The sequence below is a fragment of the Dromiciops gliroides genome, chromosome 3 (genome assembly GCF_019393635.1).
Source record: "Dromiciops gliroides isolate mDroGli1 chromosome 3, mDroGli1.pri, whole genome shotgun sequence".
Taxonomy (NCBI): domain Eukaryota; kingdom Metazoa; phylum Chordata; class Mammalia; order Microbiotheria; family Microbiotheriidae; genus Dromiciops; species Dromiciops gliroides.
The window spans coordinates 209,828,444-209,854,178 of NC_057863.1; positions in this window are offsets into that span (position 1 = coordinate 209,828,444).

The following is a 25,735-nucleotide window of genomic DNA, read 5'->3' on the forward strand; positions in this document are numbered from 1 at the left end:
GAAAATTTGATCTTCACATACAAAACTTGAGAGAAGTTTAAAAAGGTAAAAAAAAGTTACTCAATTAGGTTAAACTATTTACATCCCTACACAGGAAGTTATTATTTATAACTGTTGAGAACTGCAAATGTATTTGGGCAGACAGAGGGATTGATTATACACAGAGCATATAAATATAAATTGTCTTTGATGTGATGACATAAAGGAAATTAAGGGGTTAAAAAGGGAGCTTATAGAGAGAAGAGGAAAGGGGAGGTGGAATGGGGTGAATTGCATCATATGAAGAGGTGAAAAAAAACCTATTACAATAGAGAGAAAGAAGGGAGGGGTGAACATTGTTTCAACCCTACTCTCATAAGATTTAATTCAATGAGGGAATAACATATATGTTCACTGGGATAAAGAAACTTAGCTAATTCTTCAGGGAAATATAAAGGGAAGGGGAAGGGGGGACTTATAGAAAGGAGGGCAGAAGCAAGGGAGAAAAGGGTAAAGAAAAGGGAGGGGGTGATAAAAAGGGAGGGCAGATTGGGGTGGCTGGGTTAAGAAGCAAAACATTGGTGAGGAGGAATAGAGTGAAAGAAGGTTGGGAAGTACAAAGGGGGTAAATAGAATGTAGGGGAATAGATAGTAATAATAACTGTGAATGTGAATGGGATGAACTCTGCTATAAAACAGAAGCAAATGTCAGAGTGGATCAAAAGCCAGAATCCTACAATATGCAGTTTAAAAGAAACATATTTAAAGCAGAGAGATACACACAAAGTAAAGGTAAAAGGCTGGAGCAGAATATATTATGCTTCAGCTAAAGCAAAAAAATCAGGGGTAGCAATCCTTATCTCAGGCAAAGCACAGGCAAAAATAGATCTCATTAAAAGAGATAAGGAAGAAAACTACATCTTTCTAAAAGGCACTATAGATAATAAAGCAATATCAATATTAAATATGTATGTGGCAAGTAGTATAGCATCCAAATTCTTAGAGGAGAAGATAAATGAGTTACAAGAGGTATTAGACAGTAATACTATACTAGAGGGGGATCTGAATCTTTCCCTCTCAGAATTAGATAAATCTAGCTGAAAAATAAATAAGAAAGAAGTGAAAGAGGTGATTAGAATACTAGAAAAGTTAGACATGATAGATATCTGGAGAAAACTGAATGGGGATAGAAAGGAATATACCTTTTTCTCAGCAGTACATGGCACATTTTCAAAAATTGACCATGTATTAGGGCACAAACACATAATAGTCAAATGTTGAAAGGCAGAAATAGTAAATGCATCCTTCTCAGACCATGATGCAATAAAAATTACATGTAAGAAAGAGCCATGGAAAAGTAGACTTAAAATCAATTGGAAACTAAATAATCTTTCTAAAGAATGAATGGGTCAAACAACAAATCATAGAAACAATCAGTAACTTTATCCAAGAGAATGACAATAATGAAACCACATATCAAAATCTATGGGATGAAGCCAAAGTAGTGCTTAGGGGAAAATTTATAGCTCTAACTGCTTACATGAATAAAAAAGAGAAAGAGGAGATTAATGAATTGGACATGCAACTTAAAAAGCTAGAAAGAGAACAAATTAGAAATTCCCAATTAGATACTAAACTAGAAATCCTGAAAATTAAGGAGAAATTAATAAAATTGAAAGCAAGAAAAATATAGAATTAATCAATAAAACTAAGAGCTGGTTTTATGAAAAAAAACAATAAAATAGATAAAATATTGGTTAATTTGATGAAAAAAAAAAGAAGAAAACCAAATTACCAGTATCAAAAATGAAAGGAGTGATGTTACCACCCATGAAGTGGAAATTATATCAATAATTAGGAATTATTTTGCCCAACTGTATGCCAATTAATTGGACAATCTAAATGAAGTGGATAAATATTTACAAAAATAAAAACTGCCCAAGTTAACTGAAGAAACAAAATCCTTAAATAAGCCCATATTAGAAAAAGAAATTGAACAAGCCATTAATGAAGTCACTAAGAAAAAATCCCCAGGGCCAGATGGGTTTACAGGTGAATTCTACCAAAAAATTTAAAGAATTAATAACTTTCATATTATACAAATTATTGGAAAAATAGGTGAAGAAAAGAATTCTATCAAATTTGTTTTATGACACAAATATGATGGTGATACCAAAACCAGGCAGAGCAAAAACAGAGAAAGAAAATTATAGACCAATTTCCCTAATGAATGTTGATGCTAAAATCTTAAATAAGATATTAGCAAGGAGATTACAGCAAAGGATCACCAGGATAATACATTATGACTAGGTGGGATTTATACCAGGAATGCAGGGCTCATTCAACATTAGGAAAACTATCAACATAATCAACCACATCAATAAGAAAACTAACCAAAATCATATGATTATCTCAATAGATGCAAAGAAAGCTTTTGACAAAATTCAGCACCCATTCCTAATAAAAACACTAGAGAGCTTAGGAATAGGTAGAGCTTTCCTTAAAATAGTAAACAGTATCTACCTAAAACCATCAGTAAGAATTATATGTAATGGAGATAAGTTAGAGGCCTTCCCAATATGATCAGGGGTGAAATAGGGATGTTCATTATCACCTCTATTATTCAATATTGTACTAGAAATATTAGCATTAGCAATCTGAGAAGAAAAAGGAATTAAAGGAATCAGAATAGGCGAGGAAACAAAACTATCACTCTTTGCAGATGATATGATGGTATACTTAGAGAATCCTAGAGAATCAACTAAAATATTACTTGAAACAATTGACGACTTTAGCAAAGTAGCAGGATATAAAATAAATCCACATAAATCTTCAGCATTCATATACATGACCAAAAAAGTCCAGCAGCAAGAGATAAATTCCATTTAAAGTAACGGTAGATAATATAAAATACTTGGGAGTCTACTTGCCAAGACAAATCCAGAAACTCTTTGAACACAATTACCAAACACTCTTCACACAAATCAAATCAGATCTAAAAAATTGGAAAGATATCAATAGCTCATGGATAGGCAGAGCTAATATAGTAAAAATGAGAATTCTACCTAAATTAATTTACCTATTCAGCGCCATACCAATCAGACTATCTAAAAATTATTTTATAGAGCTAGAAAACATAATAACAAAATTCATCTGAAAAAACAAAAAGTCAAGAATATCAAGGGAAATAATGAAAAAAATGCAGAGAAAGGTGGGTTAGCTGTACCAAATCTAGAGGTTTACTATAAAGTGGCAGTCATCAAAACTATCTGGTACTAGCTAAGAAATAGAATGGAGGATCAATGGAATAGCCTAGGCACAGGAGACACAGTAGCAAATGACATTAGTAATGCAGTGTTTGATAAACCCAAAGACCTCAGCTTCTGGGATAGGAATTCAGTATTTGACAAAAACTGCTGGGTAAACCAAACAAGAGAGAATATTATGAAATGCAAAATGGATGATTTTGATTACATTAAATTAAAAAGGTTTTGTACAAACAGAAGCATTGCATCCAAAATTAGAAGGGATGTAGAAAGCTGGGAAACCATGTTTATAGCTAGTACTTCTGATAAAGGCCTCATTTCTAAAATATATCAGGATCTAAATCAAATTTATATGATTCCAAGTCATTTCCCCAATTGAGAAATGGTGAAAGGATATGAACGGGCAGTTTTCTGATGAAGAAATCAAAGCTATCTATTCCCATATGAAAAAAATGCTCTGAATCAATATTGATTAGAGAGAGATGCAAATTAAAACAACTCTTAGATACTACCTGACACCTATCATATTGGCTAATATGACAAAAAGGAAAATAATGAATGTTGGAGAAGCTGTGGGATAATTGGAACAATAATGCATTATTGGTGGAGCTGTGTGCACTGATCCAACCATTCTGGAGATCAATCTGGAATTATGCCCAAACGGCTATAAAATTGTGCATACCCTTTGACCCAGCAATACCACTTTTGGGTCTTTTCCCCAAAGAGATCATAAAAAAGGGAGAAGGACCAACATGTACAAAAATATTTATAGCTGCTCTTTTTGTAGTGGCAAGGAATTGGAAATTGAGGCCTTGAATATCAATTGGGGAATGGCTGAACAAGTTGTGGTATATGAATGTAATGGAATTCTATTGTGCTGTAAAAAACAATGAGAAGCAGGATTTCAGAGAAACCTGGAAGGACTTGCATGAACTGATGATGAGTGAAATGAGAAGAACCAAAAGAACATTTTACACAGTATCATCAACATTGTGTGTTGATCTACTGTGATGGACTGGATTCTTCTCACCAATGCAATAGTACAGAAGAACTCCACGGGACCCATGTTGGAAGGGGATCTCCAAATCCAGGAAAAAAAGAACTGTGGAGTAGAGATGCTGATTGAACCATACTATTTCTTTTGTTTTTGTTGCTGTTGTTTTTCTATTTTGAGTTTTTTCCTCATTGCTCTGATTCTTCTTTTATAACTTGGCTAATGAAGAAATATGTTTAATGTTACTATGTATATATAACCTATATCAGATTATCTGCTGTCTAGGGGATGTGGGAGGGAGAAAGAAAAATCTGAAATTGGAAAGCTTGTATAAACAAATGTTGAGAACTATTTTTACATGTAACTGGAAAATAATAAAATACTTTTGTCGAAAAAAAAAACAAACTCCTTTAAAAGTAGAATAACTACATTGGAAAAGTAGTTCCAAAAATTCAGTGAAGAAATGTTCCCCAAAACCACTTTTGCTACATTTATCTGATGGTGCTATTGACAGAGGAGTAGTTGTGACAGTCAGAATGACAACTTTATGCACTCTATAGAAGACATGGCCTAATTAACTCTTTTGCTATTGCTCAAGAGTGAAGACAAATAAAGAGGAAAATTAAAATTCTGAAATAAGCATATCCTCTATGTTATTTTTTCTTTTCCCCTATCTTTCTTTCATCTAATTTCATTCCTTGTTTTACTCCTACTTTCAATCTATTATTGTACTCCATTTTTCTTACTTCCTTCATCCATTTCTATGGATGGTTGTTTTACAATCCTCCTTGTGGCTCCAACTTAATCTTCTCTAGGGCAGGAAGCTTGGAGGTTATGGGGAGTGAATAAAGATGGACAAATAATGGCACCTGCCATTTTTTGGGTCAATGCTTGAGGCAACAACTATTGAAAAAATCATACTTCTATATGCAATATAAGTGACAAATCAAGTACAACTGTATAAGTGAGACAGGTATTATTTTTCTATCATAAACATATTTTATTATTTTCAAGTTAAATGTAGAGATACTTTTCAACATTTGTTTTTATAAGACGTCTAATTCCAATTTTTTTCTCCCTCCTTCTCCTCCCTCCCCCCCTCCCCAAGACAGCAAGCAATCTGATATAGGTTATATATGTACAGTCACATTAAACATATTTGTTCATTAGTCATGATGGGAAAGAAGAATCAGAACAAGGGAAAAACCTCTAAAAAGAAAAACAAAAAATGTAGAAATAGTATGTTTCAATCTGCATCCAAATTCCATAGTTCTTTTTTTCTGGATTTGGAGAGAATTTTCCATTATGAGTCCCTTGGAAATATCTTGGACCATTGTACTGCTGAGAAGAGTCAAGAGACAGGTAGTATTAAAACTACATGTGATCAATGCATAAGCAATGTTCATGGAAGGTGATACCACTTAATACACTTCTCTGTCTTGTTAGGGAGAATAAAGCCTGTAAATCTGGATTAGGGAAGGAAAATGATAGTAGTTTCCTTTTTTCTTTACCTTAACTAAATATCATTCTAAGTCAGAGATAAAAGATCTTGGTACTAAACAGAATTTTGAACTTTGTGTCTTTCTTAAAAATTATTATGTCAAATATGTACATAATAAATTTTGATCTTACAGTAATTATGATATATTAAATCATCTTTCACTTTTTTTGTAAAATACATTATCCAATAAGAATAGCAGGCTTATTTTGATTATCTTTAAATTGTGCTTAGGATTTATTGATTTGATGTATTGTGTTTTTTTCTTATTAAAGAAGATTCACTAAGTAATTTTTACAAGTAAAGTATATGTTTAGAATAAAGAAAACTTAATTTCTTAGGCAGTCTTTAAACAACATATATTTACATTAACGCTTCATCATATCCCTAATGAACATAACATTGTAATCTATTCTAATTCTCTTCATCATTTAGCATATTCATATGTGCTTTTTAATTACAAATTACAAGAATTTCTGATATTTAAGTGGAGTAAGATAGAAGTTGAGTGGGAGGAGCTTCAAAAACGTGTAATTTGAAATAACTTTCTTTTAATGGTTTTCCATGTAAGATATCACAGATTTGCAAGCTAAGTGTTACTTAATGAAGATTGCTTCAAGGTTAATGTAGCTGCAATCAAAATCTTTAATAAGCACTCATGGTTAGACAATTCAAGATGAAAATTTTTCCATACCTGTGTTTAACTTTGTTATGGAAATGTTCACTAAAATATTCTTGTAATAATATTCATATTCAATTCTTGTTGTGGCTTTTAGCAAATATGTCTCCTACATTTAGAAGTGCAAAAGAAAATATATTTCATTTCTATTCCTCTAACAAGAGATGTTTGCAGAGTGTGTTCTGTTAATTTCATATTTTACCTTATTTAAAAAAAATAAAATTTACATTACAAAAAGTGGCTGAGATGTGATGTTGTAGCATTTCCCTCCTAACAGGGATCTTTAGTTGCTTTTAGAGATAGCCTAGCAAATAAATCCCCAAAAAAGAAAGTTAAATTAACTTTCAATCCAATCAAAAAAAGCATTTATAAAGTACTTACTATGTACAAACCACTCTGTGAAGCCCTGGCTATACAGGAGGCAAAATGGAAAGTGGACTCTTCCCTTTGAGAGTTTTCACTATTTTGGTATGATATTTTTGTATAGAATATCTAAAAACACATTTTTCTTTTTTTTACCTAGGGAAAAACTACTTAGTTGTTATCTTTGCTGGTTTCAGTCATCATACTTAGTAGTCATTGCCTGAGCTATTATCAGTACAAAATTAGCATTTTGGGTAAGTTTCTAAGCATGCTATTTAAAATATAGCCTATATTTTCTACTTTCATTGTGGTTTATTTCAAGCAAAACTCTTCTATTCAGCTGCATAAAGCAGTGGTATTGCAGATGCTAAAATTAAGTTTCCTTGCTCCCTTCTGGCTACTTTTTTATGAGACTATCTAAATATATTCTCAAGCAGATACTTCAAAACTTTCTGAAATCTTATTAATGATAAATGTAAGCTTTCTCATGAGTTCTATACACTTCTTGCCACTTCCTCTTCTCTCTCTCTCCCTCTGTCCCTCTTTCTCTCCCTTTACCCATCCTCTTCTCAAGGGTATAAAATGCTGTTTTCTTGGTAAAGATCAGACAGGAATTTTACATTTAACTTGGCCTTTGGTCTCAAGTTAAAATGTGACATACCTGGTTACATTTCATTGAGCAACTGACAAATACTATTGTTTAAAGTAGTAGAAAAAAGGTCAAAAGGAATAGCATATTTTAAAAGCACTTTTCTATTTCAGACAAACAAGAAAGAAAAGAAAAGAAATTGTTAGTTGAGCATATGTGTGAATAAATCCACCCTAGTTTTTTGGAAAACCTATAAAATTCATGAAAGCTTAATGAAATGAAAAAAAAATCAGTTAAAGCAAAATAACACTAGGATTCATCAGAAATGATAAAGCTTCTCAGACACAGGATAAATGAACCAGTCACCCCACAAATTCTGGCATACCATTGCATTTATTTCTCACAACACTATTTTCTCACTTGTTTCTATCCATTAAATTTGGAATGAAGGATCAATCTATATACAATGTTATGTTGATTGAAATTTTTATTTCTTTTTTCCTATAAATTATAACATTTGAAGAATATATGAAAAATATCTAAGTTCCACAATTCACTGTCTTTAAAAGACAATCATTACGGTGTGAATTCTATAAAATTCAATACATAGAGCTATCAACCCTGACATATTGGTGATGTGGAATTTTGTCTTTCTAGATCAGTTTGGCAGAAATAACTTAGAACCCATATTTTGAGTTATAGAAATTCACTGTTTTACTTGACATTTACCTATTCAGTAAAATGATTCTTTTTTTTTTTTTTTGCCTATAAGACAAAACCTTTGGAGATGACAATGTGTATCTTTAATTCCAAAGAATATTGAGGAGGCTCTCCAAATCCAGGAAAAAAAAAGAACTGTGTAATATGGATGCAGATTGATCCATACTATTTCTTTTGTTTTGGGTACTGTTGCTTTTCCTTTTTGAGGTTTTTCCTTTTTGTTCTGATTCTTCTCTTATGACTAATGCAAAAATTTGTTTAATTTTATTGTACCTACATAACCTATATCAGATTACTTACTGTCTTGGGGTGGGGAGGGAGGGGAGGGAGGAAGAAAAATCTGAAACTATAAATCTTATAAAAAATGTTGAAAACTATCTCTATACAGAACTGGAAAATAATAAAATACTTCCATAATTAAAAATAATAATAAAAATGTAATTGGGAAATATTTAACAAAATAAAATGCAATAAATAAGAGAGGCTATAACTGCACCATATAAGTTCACTGCCATCAGCAAACTCATTTTACAGGGAACTGAATTACTTTACACATGTGACTGATGAGTAATATTTGAAGAATTTTGGTGAATTAGGAAAGAACATGGATACTTCAATCCAAAGGCATACATTTCACTGGATACCTGATAAAATTTCATTATGAGTTCTTCAAAATAAGTTTCTCAGAAACACATACAAAGGGAAGATGTGTTATATACCGAACTGGCATTAGAATTATTAAATGATGTTTTAGAAGTGTTATTTCTTTTCTTTTCTGACAGAATTAATAATACAGTGTCGCGAAAAATTTTAAGTCCGACGGAAAAATGAAAATAACAAAGTTTCCAGGCTGAAGCAAATGGATTTATTGAGAGAGAGCTCGTCCCTCAACAAAACCGGTCATCCAGGCTTTGGGCCTGAAAGACCCAGAAGTACAAACTACATAGGTTTTATATACCCTGGGGGGGCATTATCTAAAATTAGGACATAGTCTGAGTAATAACAAGGGATCAGCACTATGATATCAATAGGGTGGACTCATTGTCTAGCCAGTGTAAAGCGGCATGAACAGTAGGCCCAGTGTAAAGTGGCTCAACGTCTGAACAGTATTACTGACCACCTACAGGACCCTGTGACATTTCCTAGGGCGGATATCACAAGATCTACTACACTATGTCATAGGAAAATTGAGAAATATGGAAAGGACTTGACCTACTAACCTTATGCAATCTATATGAATCACAATTATTTTTTGTTAATATATTGAATATTATTTTAATTAAGCACTTAAAACTATAGTAAATCTCATTTAAACCTAGGGATGGGGAAAAATCTCACTCACAACAGGGAAATGTCAACTTCAAAAAAGCATTTAACAAAACCCCCTTTTGATATCCCTGCATAAAAGAGAAACACATTTATATGGATCCAGGATTAGTTAACTGACCCTATGTAAAAATGCTGATTAATTGATACCAAATTGGAAAAAAAAATTCCAGGATTGTACCAAAGTCCTTTGCCTTTAACTCTGCTCTGTTTCTTATCAGAACATTTGGAGGAAGATGACATATTTTGTTAATAGGTGAATGACACAAAATTGGAGGGTAATTAATATATGAGATTCTAAAATCTGAATCTACAAAGGTCTCAACAGGCTTTGCTATTGTTGCTATAAATAATAAGATTAAATTTCCTAGATTTCAATGTAAAATCCTGCTCTTGTATTTTAAAAATTGCCTGGATACAAAATAGGGGACATGTAGTTAAAAAACCATTCATGTGAGAATTCTTTTCAAACTGCTGATAAGTACCCTCTTCTAATCTCCAGATGTTTTAAATCTCACTGACTACAAGATTATAGATTCATAGGTTGAGATTTGGAATGGACCAAGAAGCCATCATTTCTACCATAATAGTTTTTTTTCGTGATATTTTAATATTTAAAAGCTGTTTTACTGTTTTCTTGGTTGTCTTTAGTTTCTACTCTTTGCCAATCAAATTTGTTCTACACTTTTCAACTGAAAGATCACTCTCCTTGTAAGATAAACAGAAGCAAAATGAGAAGGAACTAGTTAAGACATCTCATTGCTAATTATCATCATCATTCCTTCCACAATGAAGATCTTCCCCTTCTTTCTTTAATCTTGGTATTACTCTATACCTTTAAAAATAATAATAACACAAAACCCCCCATTTGTTTCCAGTTTCAGCTCATTCAGCCTTATTATTCCTGAAATTTTTTAGAGCCCATCACATTATAAATTTTTATTCACTACAAATATCTTTTTATACAATCTGAATTTATAAATTAGCTCCATGTATGGCTCTAACAGATTCTTTAGACAGCCCCTTTTCATTAGAATATATTTTCTTTTTTTTTTTAATTTGGCTTTTAAATCTATTGTCCCAAGGACTATCTTTCTCTGCTAAATATCAGACCATGATTCAATCTGAGGTCTTAATTACACAATAATCTGCTCTTTTCTGATCTTCTAAACACAACCTCCACAAGTAGTAGTCAGTTGCTCTTCAGATCTTAATAGTTTTTGCTTCATCAACTCAGTCTTCTTTATTGGCCAAAGTCAGGGCCAGTCTCCTTTTGTTAAAATTGAGTCTTGCTCTTTTCCTTCTGATGTCTTCCCTTTTCAATCAGTACAGTAAGTTTATAAGTAGATAGTAATATCAGGAAATATTATTCTAGAAGTGGTACTTGAAAGTCACATACAAAACATCCCAAATATAAAATGACTATAATTTATAAATTATATCATATATTAATCAAAATGCATTTCATGATAATAAGACTGAATCAGCAGAAACAATCTAGGTGCTATTACCATAGTTCTTGATCATATAATATATAAATCTCTTAAAAGATCCAGACATCCAGAGTAAGACCAGCAGAACACCAAAAGGTTCTGATAATTTTAAGATATAAATGTGTTAATTTTAAAGTTTTATTGACAACTTTAAGATGATTTGGAATTTTAATGAAATAAATCCAAGGTGGCAAAGATAGGAGTTAGGGTGATTCCCCCCTTAACCCCTCCCAAAATCTATACAAATGAGAAATCAAAACTCCTGCCCCCCTTTCCATTTCTGTCAGGTCTGTGCTGCCTATTGCTTCCCAACTCTAATCCATGGGCACATTAGAAATTTTCTGTGTCTCTCCTCCCATTTTCTTTCCCATGCTGTCTGTTTTCCTTCACCATTCCATCCCATGTGGCCCATGAGATCTACTGCTGTATTCCTTTCATTGTCTGTCTCTGCCTTACTAGATTTTTCCCCATACCCTTAGTGCTTAATTAAATTTTGATTGCCACTCCATTTCCTGCTGTTAATTGTGGGTCTTTGCCAGTAAAAGTAACTGAAGAACCAAGAGTGCCTGATCTCATTTGATAATTGTGCAAATTAAAACTTCAACCCTTTCATGAGAATAGATCTACATCATTAGATCAATTAAACCTTTCATTAGATCAACATGATATCAACTCATGAATTGATCAACTATACTTTTGATTGATTTTAAAAGCTAGTTTAGAAACAACTGTGAGAAACTAGGTATACATTCTCAAAGACATTGACCTCTGCTCTATTCTTCTAAGGGAAAATAAGAAAGAAACTAATCTAATACTTCATAAATTTGGCATTCCTAAGGAATTCTTGATTGAATTGTCAAAACAATAATGAAAACAATGTAGGAAAAATCATAGAATTAGGAAGAGAAATTGTAATATTGCATCATTTGAGGCTGCTTGTAAGCAATTATTTTAAGTGGCAATGCACAATTCAATTATTATCCCTTTATTTATGAGGAAAGAATCTTTGCAGTTATGTGAAGTCCCACATTACAGAGGCAAAGGAGAAGGAAAGGGAGGCAGTTGAGACTCTTGTGAAACAAGATGGGTGTGATATCCTCATACATCTCTAAAAGTACGATCTTTTATAGTGTGTTCCACTAGTACAAAGATGGGTTTGAGAATTAGAATGGACCTTGGAAGCCAGTTTCAATTCGAGGGCAGCCAAGACAACAGTGGTATGTGTATTTTATGAATGTCTTCTGCACCTATGACTGAGGGAAAAAAGGAATCTGAGCTAGTATTATTCAAGAATAATTTCTGAATGATTCTATGCCTTTAGATCTTATGGTAGTATCCATTACTCTTCATAGCCATTAGGACTTCCCCATTAGGCCTACATAACATGGATGTTTAATTGTCTTCCTTCCCTTATAAAACTATGGCTATCAGTGACATAAGACTTTCAACTAGCCCAAAACCTTCCTGATTCACTTTCACTCAAAAGGAAACTAAAGTTCTATGAGATCACATAATATGTACATCTATTTATAAATTCTATATACACACATATCCATCAATGCATGCATAGATAGGAATGTACTTATAAAATACAAACAAAATTACATAGAAAATAGAAATAGCCTGTGTCTTTTTAATATAATCTATTTAAAAGTATTTTTAAACTTTCTTACATTATTCTCTTTTTCCTTTTCCCATTTTTCCTCTATCATCATTTGATCTTTTTTTCGGGGCAAGCGATAGTTAAGTGACTGTCCTTAAGGTCACACAGCTAGTAGGCGTCACGTTGTCTGAAAGCCAGTTTTGAACTCAGGTCCTCCTGAATCCAGGGCTCTGTGCTTTATCCACTGCACACATGACTGCCCCATTCATTTGATTTTTTTTAATTGTAAAGTATTTATTATTTTCCAGTTCCGTCTGTAGAGATAGTTTTCAACATTTGTTTCTATAAGATTTCTAGTTTCAAATTTTTCGTCCTCAACTCCCATCCCTCCCCCCTCCCAAAGACAACAGGTAATCTGATATAGGATATATATGTACAAACACATTAAACAAATTTTTGCATTAGTCTTGCTGTGAAAAAAGAATCAGAGCAAAAAGGAAAATCTAAAAAACAAAAAAAAAAGGCAAACCCAGCACCAAAACCAAAAGAAATAGCATGGTTCAATCTGTATCCATATTACAGCAGTTTGTTTTGTTTTCTGAATTTCGAGAGCATTTCTCCACATTAGTCCTTTGAAACTATCTTGTACTTTGTATTGCTGAGAAGAATCAAGTCTATCACAGTTGATCAACACCTAATGTTGAGGATACCTGTGTACAATGTTCTCCTGGTTTCTGCTCGTCTCACTCATCATCAGTTCATGAAAGTCCTTCCAGTTTCTCTGAAATCCACCTCATCATCATTTCTTACAGCACAATAGAATTCCATTAAGTTCATATACCAACAACTTGTTAAGCCATTCTCCAATTGATATTCCAGGCCTCAATTTCCAATTCCTTGCCACCACAAAAACAGCAGCTATAAATATTTTTGTACATGTGGGTCCTTTTCCCCTTTTTATGATCTCTTTGGGAAAAATACCCAATAGTGGTATTGCTGGGTCAAAGGGCATGCACAGCATTATAGCCTTTGGGCACAAATTCCAAATTGCTCTCCAAAGTGGTTGCATCAGTTCACAGCTCCACCAACAATGTATTAGTGTTCCAATTTTCCCATAGCTTCTCAAGAATTATCATTGTCCTTTTTGGTCATCTTAGCCAATTCTGATAGGTTTCAGGTGGTTCCTCTGAGTTGTTTTCATTTGCAATTCTCTAATCAATAGTGATTTAGAGCATTTTTTCATATGACAATAGGTAGCTTTGAATTCTTCTATCAGAAACTTGCCTGTTCATATCCTTTGACCATTTCTCAATTGGGGGAATGACTTTGGATTCTTATAAATTTGATTTAGTTCCTGATATAGTTTAGAAAAGAGGCCTTTATCAGAAGTAATGGCCATAAAAGTTGTTTCCCAGGTTTCTTCCTCCCTTCTAATTTTGGATACATTGCTTCTGTTTATATAAAAGCTTTTTTTAATTTAATGTAATCCAAATCATCCATTTTGCATTTCCTAATATTCTCTATCTCTTGTTTGGTCATAAACTTTTCTCCTTTCAAAGATCTGAAAGGTAGACTATTTCTTCCTTCCTAATTTAACCTATGGTATCACCTTTTATGTCTAAATCATGTACCCATTTATGACCTTCCTTTTAGTATAAGGTGTAAGATGTTGGGCTATGGCTTTAGTTTCTGCATACTCTCCTTACCAATTTCCCCAGCAGTTTTTCTCAAATACTGAGTTCCTATCCCAGAAGCTGGAGGTCTTTGGGTTTATTGAACACTAAAATTTACTAAAGTCATTTACTGCTGTGTCTCCTGTGCCTAGCCTATTCCATTGATCCTCCTTTCTATTTCTTAGCCAGTACCAAATACTTTTGATGACTGCCACTTGATAGTAAAGGTTCTGATTTGGTACAGCTAGCCCAACTTCCTGTGCATTTTTTTTCATTTATTCTTTACCTTTTGTTTTTCCAGTATGAATTTTGTTATTATTTTTTCTATTTCCATAAAATATTTTTAGGTAGTCTTATTGGTATGGCACTGAATATGTAAATTAATTTAGATAGAATTGTAATTTTTATTATATTAGCTCAGACTCTCCATGAGCAGTTGATATCTTTCCAATTATTTAGATCTTTTGGTTTGTGTGAAAAAGTGTTTTGTAATTGTGTTCAAAAGAGTTCTGGGTTTGTCTTGGCAAGTAGGACTCCCAAATATTTATATTGTCTACCTTTACTTTATGTATTTATTTATTCTATTTATTCATTTATTTATGTATGTATTTAAGTATGTATGTATTTATTTATTTTTGCTGGGGCAAGAAAGAGGCATTTTTTAAGCTTGGCTTCTGAGGGGGAGAAAACCATGCATGATGGAGGAGAAAGACAGGATGCAAGGAGCCCTAGGTAATTGGAAATCCCCTCACTCTGGCCAGTAGTGTGTGGTAGCAAGTGGTACTCCCTGCTGGGACCTGAGCCCTGCTCTTGGCTCCTGAGGCTTCCAGATGGTTCAAGTTGAGTAGTGAGGTCCCCTGTGACATGGAAATGGAAACAGGACCTGGCCCCAGGTCAAGGTGCAGGCAACGAGTGTTGCAGGGGCCATGGTTCCCCCTAGAGCAATGTAGGAGTGATCTAGGTTCTCTGATAACTTGGCCAACAGCCAGCTCATCTAGAATCTGAGTAGTGCCTGGTTGGAATCTGCTCCTTCCTTGGCCTGGGCCTCTTCTGTGTTGACTTCAGGCTCAGGAAGGGAGCTGCTCCACAGGCACAGAGCAGTTTGGGCCAGAGCAGCAGCTTTGGCCTCCATCTCCCATTTCTGTTCCTGCCACCTAGCCTCTGCCCTCTAGAAGGCACTGTAGGCCTGGACCAACAGACTACCTTAAGGGAAGCTGGTGGCCTGTCCTACTGCAGGGCCCTCGGCCATTTGCCCAAGGTTCCAAGAGAAAGGCAGGGCACGGTGCTTCCTGACTCTCCAGCTGCGCAGCTTTTTGCTTCTACCCAGCCCCAACCCCAACCTTGGCCTCGGTTCCGTTCCAACACCCTGACCTTGGAACACCACCGGGCTCCTGGAGGATTAATTCCATATTTTTTCTTGCTTTCAATTTATTAATTTCTCCTTTAATTTTCAGGATCTCTAGTTTAGTATCTAATTGGGATTTCTAATTTGTTCTTTTTCTAGCTATTTTAAGTTGTACTCCCAAATTCATTAATCTCCTCTTTCTCTTTTTTTTCATGTAAGCAGTTCAAGCTATAAATTTCCCCTAAGCACTGCTTGGCTGCAATCCAAAAGATTTGGTATGTTGTCTCATTATGTCATTGTCTTGGATGAAGTTAATTGATTGTTTCTGTGATTTTGTTGTTTGACCCAATCATTCTTTAGAATGAAAATTATTTAGTTTCAATTAATTTTCAGTCTACCTTTCCATAGCTCTTTATTACATGTAATTTTTATTGCATATGATTTGAGAAGATGCATTTATATTTTCTGCTTCTTCTATATTTGACTATGAGGTTATTGTGCCCTAATACATGGTCAGTTTTTTGAATATGTACCATGTACTGCTGAGAAGGAGGTATATTCCTTTCTATCCTCCTTTCAGTTTTCTCCACACATCTATCATATCTAACTTTTTCTAATATTCTATTCACATCTTGAACTTCTTTGTTATTATTTTGTGGCTAGATTTGTCTAATTCTGAGAGAGGGGAAGATTCAGATGCCCCACTAGTATAGTTTTGCTGTCTATTTCCTCTTGTAACTCATTTAACTTCTCCTCTAAGAATTTGGATGCTATAGTACTTTGTGCATACATGTTTAGTATTAATATTTCTTCATTTTTACAGTAACTTTTAGCAAGAAGTAAGTTTTCTTCCTTATCTCTTTTAATTAGATCTATTTTTGTCTTTGCTTTGTCTGAGATAGGATTGCTATCCCTGCTTTTTTTTACTTCAGCTGAAGCATAAGATATTCTGCTCCAACCTTTTACCTTTACTCTATTTTGTATCTCTCTGCTTCAAATGTGTTTCTTGTAAACAACATATTTTAGGATTCTGGTTTTTAGTCTTCTCTGCTATTTGCTTCTGTTTTATGGTAGAGTTCATACATTCAAATTCACAGGTTACTAATTACAAGCTGTCTATTCTCCTCCATTCTATTTACCCCCTTTGTACATTTCCCCCCATTCCTCCTCACCAAAGTTTTGCTTCTTACCCCTGCCTTCCCCAAATGTTCCATCCCTTTTATCAGCCCCCCTCTCTTTTCCTTACCCTTTTTCCCCCTGTTTCTGCTTTCTCTTCTAATTAACCCCACCCCCCTTTCTTCCATCAAGATATGCTAAGTTTCTTATCCAAATGAGCATATATGTTATTCCCTCTTTGAATCAAATCTAGTGAGTAGTAAGGTTGAAACAATGTTCCCCCCTCCCTTATTTCCCTCTATTGTAATATGTTTTTTGCACCTCTTCATATGACATAATTCACCTCATTCTACCTCCCCTTTCCTCTTTACCCATAAACTAGTTTTTAACCCCTTAATTTTCTTTAAATCACATCAAAAACAATTTAATATTTATACTCTCTGTGTATAATTCTTCTGTCTGCTCAGTGTTTATTTTCAGCAAGGCAATGATCCAATATAGCCCTGAAAGACTTATGAAGATTGCAGCCATCTGCAGAGAAAGAACTGATAGTATCTGAAAACAGATGGAAACACATTTAATTTTTTTTCCATTCCTCTTGACAATTCCTTAATCTGAAGTTTTGGTTTTTTTTGACTGTTCTTCTCTCACAACTAGCTAATATGGGAATTTTTCCATGACTACTCATGTATAACTTATTTGAATTACTTGCGTTCTTGTGGTAGGGGGTGCGAATGGAAAGGGGGAAGAGAACTTGGAACACAAATTGTTTTTTTAAATTGATGTTAAAATTTTGTTTTTACATATAGTTTGGAAAATGAAATTCTATTAAAAAAAAAAAGGAGAACAACCAGCAACATACAGAAAACAATGCTTAAATCTTGGACTCAACCTTCTCAACACATCCCTGTTTTTGCAAATATGTCCATGTTTTTATGTTTAAAGTTTTTCCTTAGAAATAATGTGAACATTTCACAGTATTTATCATGACTGTTCTAAAATTTTTCATTAAAAAAAGAACTGTATATAGAGTTCTCAAGAGTTATATGTATTATTTTCCCATGTAGGAATGTAAACATTTTAACCTTACCTGAAAAACTTTTTTCCCCTTTTTTACCTTTATAACCTTCTCTTCGGTCTTTATGTTACGATCAAATTTTCTATTCAGTTCTGGTCTTTTCCTCAGGAAACCTTAAAGTCCCAGTTTCACTGAATGTCCATCTTTTCCCATGAAAGAGAATGATCAGTTTTGCTGTGGTAATAGGTTGCAATCCAAGCTCCTTTGCCTTCTGGAATATCATATTACAAGCCTATTGTGATCCTTTAATGTTGAAGCTGCCAGGTCCGAGCAATCCTGACTGTGGCTTCATGGTATTTAAATTGCTTCTTTCTCTGGCTACTTGAAGTATTTTCTCCTTTACCTGGTAATTTCTGGAATTTGGCTTACAATATTTCTTGGAGTTTTCCTTTTGGGGTCTCTTTCAGGATGGTGATTGGTGGATTCTTCAATGATAATTTTATCCTATAATTCTATGATATCAGCACAGTTCTCCTTAATAATTCCTGGAAAATGGTGTCTAGGACTCTTTTTCTGATCATAAGCCTTTCAGAAAGTCCAATGATTCTCGAATAGTCTCTCTGGATCTGTTTTCCAGGTCAGTGGTCTTTCCAATGAGATATTTTACATTTTCTTCTACTTTTTCATTCTTTTGGATTTTGTTTGACTGATTCCTGGTGTCTCATGCCTTATATTCCAACTGTTCAATTCAATTTTTGTTTTTTTATTGCTGTTAATGTAATGTTTTTTTAATAGAATTTTATTTTCCAAAATATATGTAAAAACAAATTTAACATCAAATTTTAAAAAAAAATTGTTCCAACTTCTCTTCCCTCCTCCATTTCCCACCCCCCACCCACTAGAACTCAAGCATTTCAAAATAAGTTATACAAGAGTAGTCATGGAAAACATTCCCCACATTAGCTAGGTTTTGTGAGAGAAAACAGTCAAAAAACTCCCAAAACTTCAGACTGAGGAATTGTCAAAGAGAAAAAAATTTTTTTTTAAAAAAAATGTGTTTCCAGGGGCAGCATAGGTGTGTGCAGCGGACAGAGCACCGGCCCTGGAACCAGGAGCACCTGAGCCCAAATCCAGCCCAGACACCCAACACCCACCAGCCGCATGATCCCGTGCAAGCCACCCAACCCCAATTGCCTCACCAAAAAGAAAAAAAAAGAAAAGAAAAAAATGTGTTTCCATCTATTTTCAGATACTATCACTTCTTTCTCTGTAGATGGGTTGCCATTTTCATAAGTCCTTCAGGGTTATATTGGACCCATTGCCTTGCTGAAAATAACCACATGCTTCCCAGCAGATCATCTTACACTATTGCTATTTATTTTTATACAGTGCATTTCCACTCTGCTTCAGTTCATGTAGGTCTTTTCCAGGTTTTTCTAATAGTATCCTGTTCATCATAACCTGAATAAAGTACCTTAAACTTGACAAAGAATTTTCTTCATATTAGTCCAGCAAAGTCATCATAACTATTTCCCTCCATACTATTCCCTTCCCATGATATTTACTCTATTTTCTATCTTCTTTTAAACTATTCCTCCTCAAAAGTATTTTACTTCTGACTGTCCCCTCCCCTACTCTGCTCTCCCTTTTTTTTTTTCACCTTTCCTTCTTACCCTCTTCCCCTCATACTTTCCTTTAGGGTTAAATAGATTACTCCTCCCAACTGGGTGTGAATGTTATTCCCTCCATGAGCCAATTCTGGTGAGTTTAAGGTCTTTGAGCTAATTCTATGTTCCCAAATTTTCTTCCTCCCTCTCTCCTCAACCCTCCCTATGAAATTCAAGCAATTCAATATTTCATACTTGTGCTGTTATGCAGAACATTTTTACCTTCCTTGAAAGTATTTGCTTTTACTACTCTCTCCTGAATCTTCCCTTCCCTCCTTCCCCCGCCCCCTCTCCCTCCCCTCCCTCAGGGCAAAAATATATTAACTATACCTACTTGAGTATGTATGTTAGTCATTCTTTGACTCAATTCTGATGACATTAAGGTTCACTCAGTCCCCAATTCCTTCCCCCTCTTCCACTCCCCTCCCCTCATAAGCTTTTTTCTTGTTTCCTTCATGTGAACAACCTCTCCCCAGACCATCTCTCCCCTTCCCCCTCCCCCAGACTATTTCTCCTAACACCTCAACCCCTATTTTAAGGATGTTACGTTATGGGTTAGTTAGTGGCACAGTGGACAATGCAACAGCCCTGGACCCAGGAGGCCCCCAAGCCCAAATCTGGCCCCAGACATAAGACACCCCACATAGAACAAAACATAACCATCCCTTCATATTCAGTTCAGACTCTGTGTCTTCTATTAAATCCTTACTGATATAGTTCTTATGAGTTTGAAGTATTATCTTCCATGTAGGATATAAATAGTTTGATCTTTTAATATCCTCATGAAGTCTTTTTCCCGTGTTTATCTTTTTTATGCTTCTCCAAGATCGTTGTATTTGAAAGTCAAATTTTCTATTCAGTTCAGGTCTTTTCATAACAAATGCCTGAAAGTCTTCTTTCTCCTTGAAGTTCCATGTTTGCCTCTGAAAGATGACGCTTAGTTTTCCTGGGTACATGATTTTTGGCTGTAGTCCCAGTTCCTTTGCCCTCTGGAATATCATATTCCATGCCCTCCGGTCCTTTAATGTAGAAGCTGCTAGATCTTGCTTTATCCTTATTGGAGCTCCACAGTATTTAAATTCCTTTTTTCTAGCTGCTTGCAATATTTTCTCCTTGACCTGGGAGTTCTGGAATTTAGCTATAATATTCCTGGAGGTTTTCCTTTTGGGATCTCTTTCAGGAGGTCATCGGTGGATTCTTTCAATTTCTATTTCAGCTTCTGCTTCTAGAATATCAGGGCAATTTTCCCTCACAATCTCATGGAGGATGGTGTCTAAGCTCTTGTTTTGGTCATGATTTTCAAATTATCTCTCCTAGATTTATTTTCTAGGTCAGCTGTTTTTCCAAGGAGATATTTCACATTGCCCTCTATTTTTTCATTCAATTGGATTTGCTTTACTGTGTCTTGGTTTCTCATAAGGTCACTAGCTTCCATTTGTTCAATCCTAATTCTTAGGAAATTATTTTCAGCAGACAGTTTTTTAATCTCCTTTTCCATTTGCCTTTTCAAACTGTTGACTTTTTTCTCATGACTCTCCTGCATTGCTCTCATTTCTCTTTCCATTCCTTCCTCTCTTTCTCTACATCTTTGCTCTATCTCTCCTACTTTCTCTTCAAAGTCCCTTTTGAGAGCTTCCATGGCCTGAGACCAGTTCATATTTTTCTTGGAAGCTTTGGATGTTGGAGCTTTGACCCTATTATTATCTTCTTCTTCTTCTGAGGATGTATTGTGGTCTACCTTTTCCCCAAAGAAGTTTTCGATGGTCTTCTGCTTTCTCTGCCTACTCATCCTGGCTTACTGTTTCTTGGCTTTTTACTCTTTAAAGTGTAGCGCTGTTTCCAGGGCACACTGTTCATGCTACAGCGTGGCCCAGGGGGTGATTGGGCTTCTTCTCAGCCTGCCTGGCCTTGTCAGTAATCACAAACTGTTTTCTCTTTGACCTGGAAACAGAAGTCTGATTGAATTCTGATTCTCTATGGTCGGAAGCTTGGTGTGCTTTTTTACCCCTCCCCCACTGGGCCACCACCACTCATTTCGAGCCCCCTGGTTCAGATCCAGGGTGCTTTGCCCCAACTCCCAGTAGATACTGCCTCCACTTCACCCCGGCCTACCACCGAACCCCTCACCAGTCCGTGATCAGAGCCTCAGAAGCTGCTGGTGCTGAAGACCTCTGACACTGTGCTGGAAGCAGTGTCCTGGCTGAGTGTGGACCGCAACGCTGAGTTATTCAGCCTGATTTTTACCGCATTATTGTGGCGTGAATGGACGGGTTTATCTGGAGCTTGTGGGAGTCACAGCCTCTTCTCCGCCATCTTGGCTCTGCCCCCATTCAATTTTTTAAGGCATTATTTCTTCAGCCAATCTTCATATTCCTTTTTCAAGCTGCTGATTCTTTTTTCATAATTTTCTTGCTTTGCTTTCATTTCTCTCCCCATTTTTTTTTCCACTTCTCTCAATTGATTTTTTTATGAGGCAATTGGGGTTAAGTGACCAATTGATTTTTTAAATCCTTTTTAAGTTCTTCCAAGAAGGCTTTTTGCTCTTGAGACCACTTCATCTTCCCTGTTCAGGCATCTCATGTTGGCAACCTGAGAGTATTGTCCTCACTTGAATTTGTGTTTGCCTCTTCCATGTTGATCCAGAAGCTCTCAATGGTGAAACCACTTTTTTGTTTCTTGCTCATATTGCAGCTTATTATTATTATTATTATTATTATTTTTATTTTTATTATTTTAAGTTGAGGTCCACTTCTTGGGCACCAGGGTTACTGTTTCAAGCTTCTTGTGCTGGGAGATAGGGGCTGTGTTGCTGGCTTTCTGCTCTGAGGCCTCTATGGCTTGTGGATTTCTCACTGCCCTGGGCTTGCTTACAGTGTGGCCTGGGATAGATAGGCCTGGTCATACCTGTCCTGTGGGTAGCCCCCTAGCTGTCAGCCTGCCTTCTCAGCTGGTGCTGGTGGATCTCACCACTGGCCTTCTGTGCCACTAGGCCACTGAGCCAGGATAAAGGGGCCTCAGTTGCTTCCAGATGACTTGCCCTGACCCTCTCCATGCTGTTCTGTGCTGAGGTACACTGTGATCCTCCCCTGCCCAGATGAGACTGACCTTTACTGAAGTTTTTTGTATTATCTCTGTTTGGAAGCTTGTGACCCTCTTTCTTTTTGTAGGTTCTGTAGTTTCAGAATATGTTTAGAGGCTTGATTTAATGTTGTTTTTAAGGGAAATTTGGGAGAGCTCAGGCAGCTTACTGGCTTGTCTCCTCAATCTCAGCTCTACCCCCAGTTATATCCTCTCTTGCTATTTTCTCCTTTATTTTGTCTTTAAGTTCTTTACTTACTATTTTGTTTGAAACTATTCCTAGTCTGTATATCATTCTTCTTGATAGAGAACATAGAAGAGAAATTGTTTAGGAATCCTGTTTCTTATTTTCTTCCCATAGTACTCAATTAAGTATTCTATCCCTTCATTCCAATGCTATGGTCATATTCCATGCTGCTGAGATTTCTCCTCTGCTGTAAATCTAAGGCCCTACACTCCTGATGTGTGAGAGTTCACCATATGGAGGAACCCTCAGACTAACTTGGATGTCATCTTCTTACCATGATGTCCATATGGACCACCAGCAAAATTCTGATTTTCACTTCTTTCTCTGGGAATAGTAATGAAATAAACACTGTCATTCCTTGAAAAAATATGTCAAACAATTATCCTATAACACCTTCAAAAATCCTTGGGCCTTCCTAGTTAAAAAAAAAAAAGCAATCCCCTCATTTATCATTCCTTTATATGTATTGTCTTCTTCTATTGTGGTGTGAGCTCCTGATTTTTTTGTATTTGTATCCCTAATAGCTAAATATCTGAAACAAAGTAAAGCATTTAAAAATGTTCCCTTCCTTCCTTGACTCATTTATTCTTAGAGATTACTTTTCTACTCAATAAAACTTCAAGACTTCTTTACTTTTGTTCTTATTTGAACACTGAATTTATATTGGGTTTTAAACTTCCAACACTAATATTATAAGATATCACATTTTAGTGTTCATCTTCAGTTATCTTATAACACTTGCAAAATTAGTGCATACACTTCAAAAATCTAATTTCATAAATTTTTTTCTAGTTTCAATTTTTCCCCTCCCTCTAACCCTAGTTGTTTTAACTGCACAGCTAAATCTCTTTTTCTTTTTATCATTTCACCCCTGCATACACACTCAACAAACTCCAATATCTTCCTATTACCTCCAAAAGAAAATATAATGTGCTCTCCTTGGCCTTAAAAGCCTTTGTAACCTACCTCTTTCCTACCTTTCAGTCCTTTTAAACCCTAATTCCCAATACATACTCTTCAATCTAGTGACACTGGGCTCCTGGCTACTTAAAGTACAAAACCCAATGTCTCTCAGCTACAGGTATTCTCTCTGTCTTTTAAAAACTGAATGCTTTTCTTCCTTGACTCTGAATATGGATTTCCCTGATTCCAAGTTCCAAAAATATTGCACCTTTAACATTTTAATCCCAGTATCTTCCCTCTGTTAATTATTTCCTACTTATCTTGAATATAGCTTGCTTAATATATAATTGTATACATATTGTCTCCTGTTAGATTATAAACTCCATGAGGACAGGGACTGTCATTATTTATTTTTAACATTGAAAATTTTTTGACTTCCAATTTCTTTCTCATCATTCTACCTTTCCCTTACACATTGAGAAGGTAAACAATAGAATAAATAGGTTAGTTATATAACCATATCATAGAAAAAAAATTGAATAAGCCATTGATGAGCTCCTAAGGAGAAAAAAATCCCTGGGACCAAAATGTTTCACAAATGAATTCCACCAAACATTTAAAAAATAATTTCTATTCTACATAAACTAATTGGAAAAATAGCCAAAGAAGTTATTTTACCAAACTAATTTTATTATGCAAATATGGTGCTTATTGTTGTTTATCCTTTGTTCTCAAAGAGGATCATGACTTGCAATGAATTGGATTTAAGTGAGGAAGGGCTGTACAACATCACCAGCTTCACTTTCTCCTCCAGAGCCATTTGGGTCCAGTGGCAAGATATGCATCAAGAGACTGAAGATGGCCCTAAATGTTTGTGACAATAAGGGTTAAGTGATTTGCCTGGGGTCACACAACAAGTACATGTAAAGTTTCTGACACTGAATTTGAACTCTTGTCTTACTGAATCTAGGACCACTGCTCTATCCACTGAGCCACCTAATTGTCCAGCAGGTGCTTATACATAATCAAGGGAGAGTAAAACCAAAGTATAGACCAATTCTTCCAATGAATATTTATGTAAAAAATTTAAAATACAACACTAAAAAGGAGATTGCATCACTACATCAGAAAAATCATAACTATGATCAGGTGGAAATTATACTAGCAATGCAGGTGGGTTTAATATAAGGAAAATTTTCACCTTCATTGAGCAAATCAAAAACAACAAATATATATCAAGAGATGCAGAAAGAGCTTTTGATAAAATGCACCACTCATCCCTACTAAAATACTAAAAGCATAGGAGTAAATTGAGCTTGCCTTAAAATAAGTAATATCTATATAAAGCTGTAAGCAAGCTTTATTTGTAAAGGGAATAAGCTAAAAGTCTTCCCCATAAGATCATAAATTAATGGCCCTGGATTCAGGAGGACCTGAGTTCAAATCTGGCCTCAGACACTGGACACTTACTAGCTGTGTGACCCTGGGCAAGTTACTTAACCCTCATTGCCCCGCAAAAAAAAAAAAAAAGTAAAAATTGTTTATAGGTATAATTGGGAGAAATAAAATACTAAATAAATGTAAAAAAAGAACTTAGTCAAATTTAGAAGAATGAGTCATTTCAAAATTAACAAATGGTCAATGTATATAAAGAGGCAGTTTTCAGAAGAAAAATCAAAGCTATGAATATTTGTGAAATAGTTTTATAAATCATTATTGATTAGATAAACACAAAATAATACTCGGAGGTATGACCTCACACCAATAAGCTTGGCTAATATGACAGAAAAGAAAAATGACAAATCTAGGGGATGTGGAAAACTTGGGCCACTATTATTGGTGGAGTTGCAAACTGATTCAATCTTTATGGAAAGCAATTTAGAACTATGCCCAATAGGCTATAAAACTGTGCATACCCTTTGACACAGAAATACTACTACAAGGTCTTTATGCCAAAGAGATCAAAGAAAGAGGGAAAAAAGTACATATATGGAGAAAATATTTATAGAAGCTCTTTTTGTGGTAGAAAATAATTGGAAATTGAGGGGATGCTCATCTTGTGGGAAATGGGTGAAAAAATTGTGGTATATTATTGTGTTGAAATACTATCATGTTATGAGAAATAAAGACAAATGAATTGATGCAAAGTGAAATTAGCAGAATTAGGAGAAGTACTGC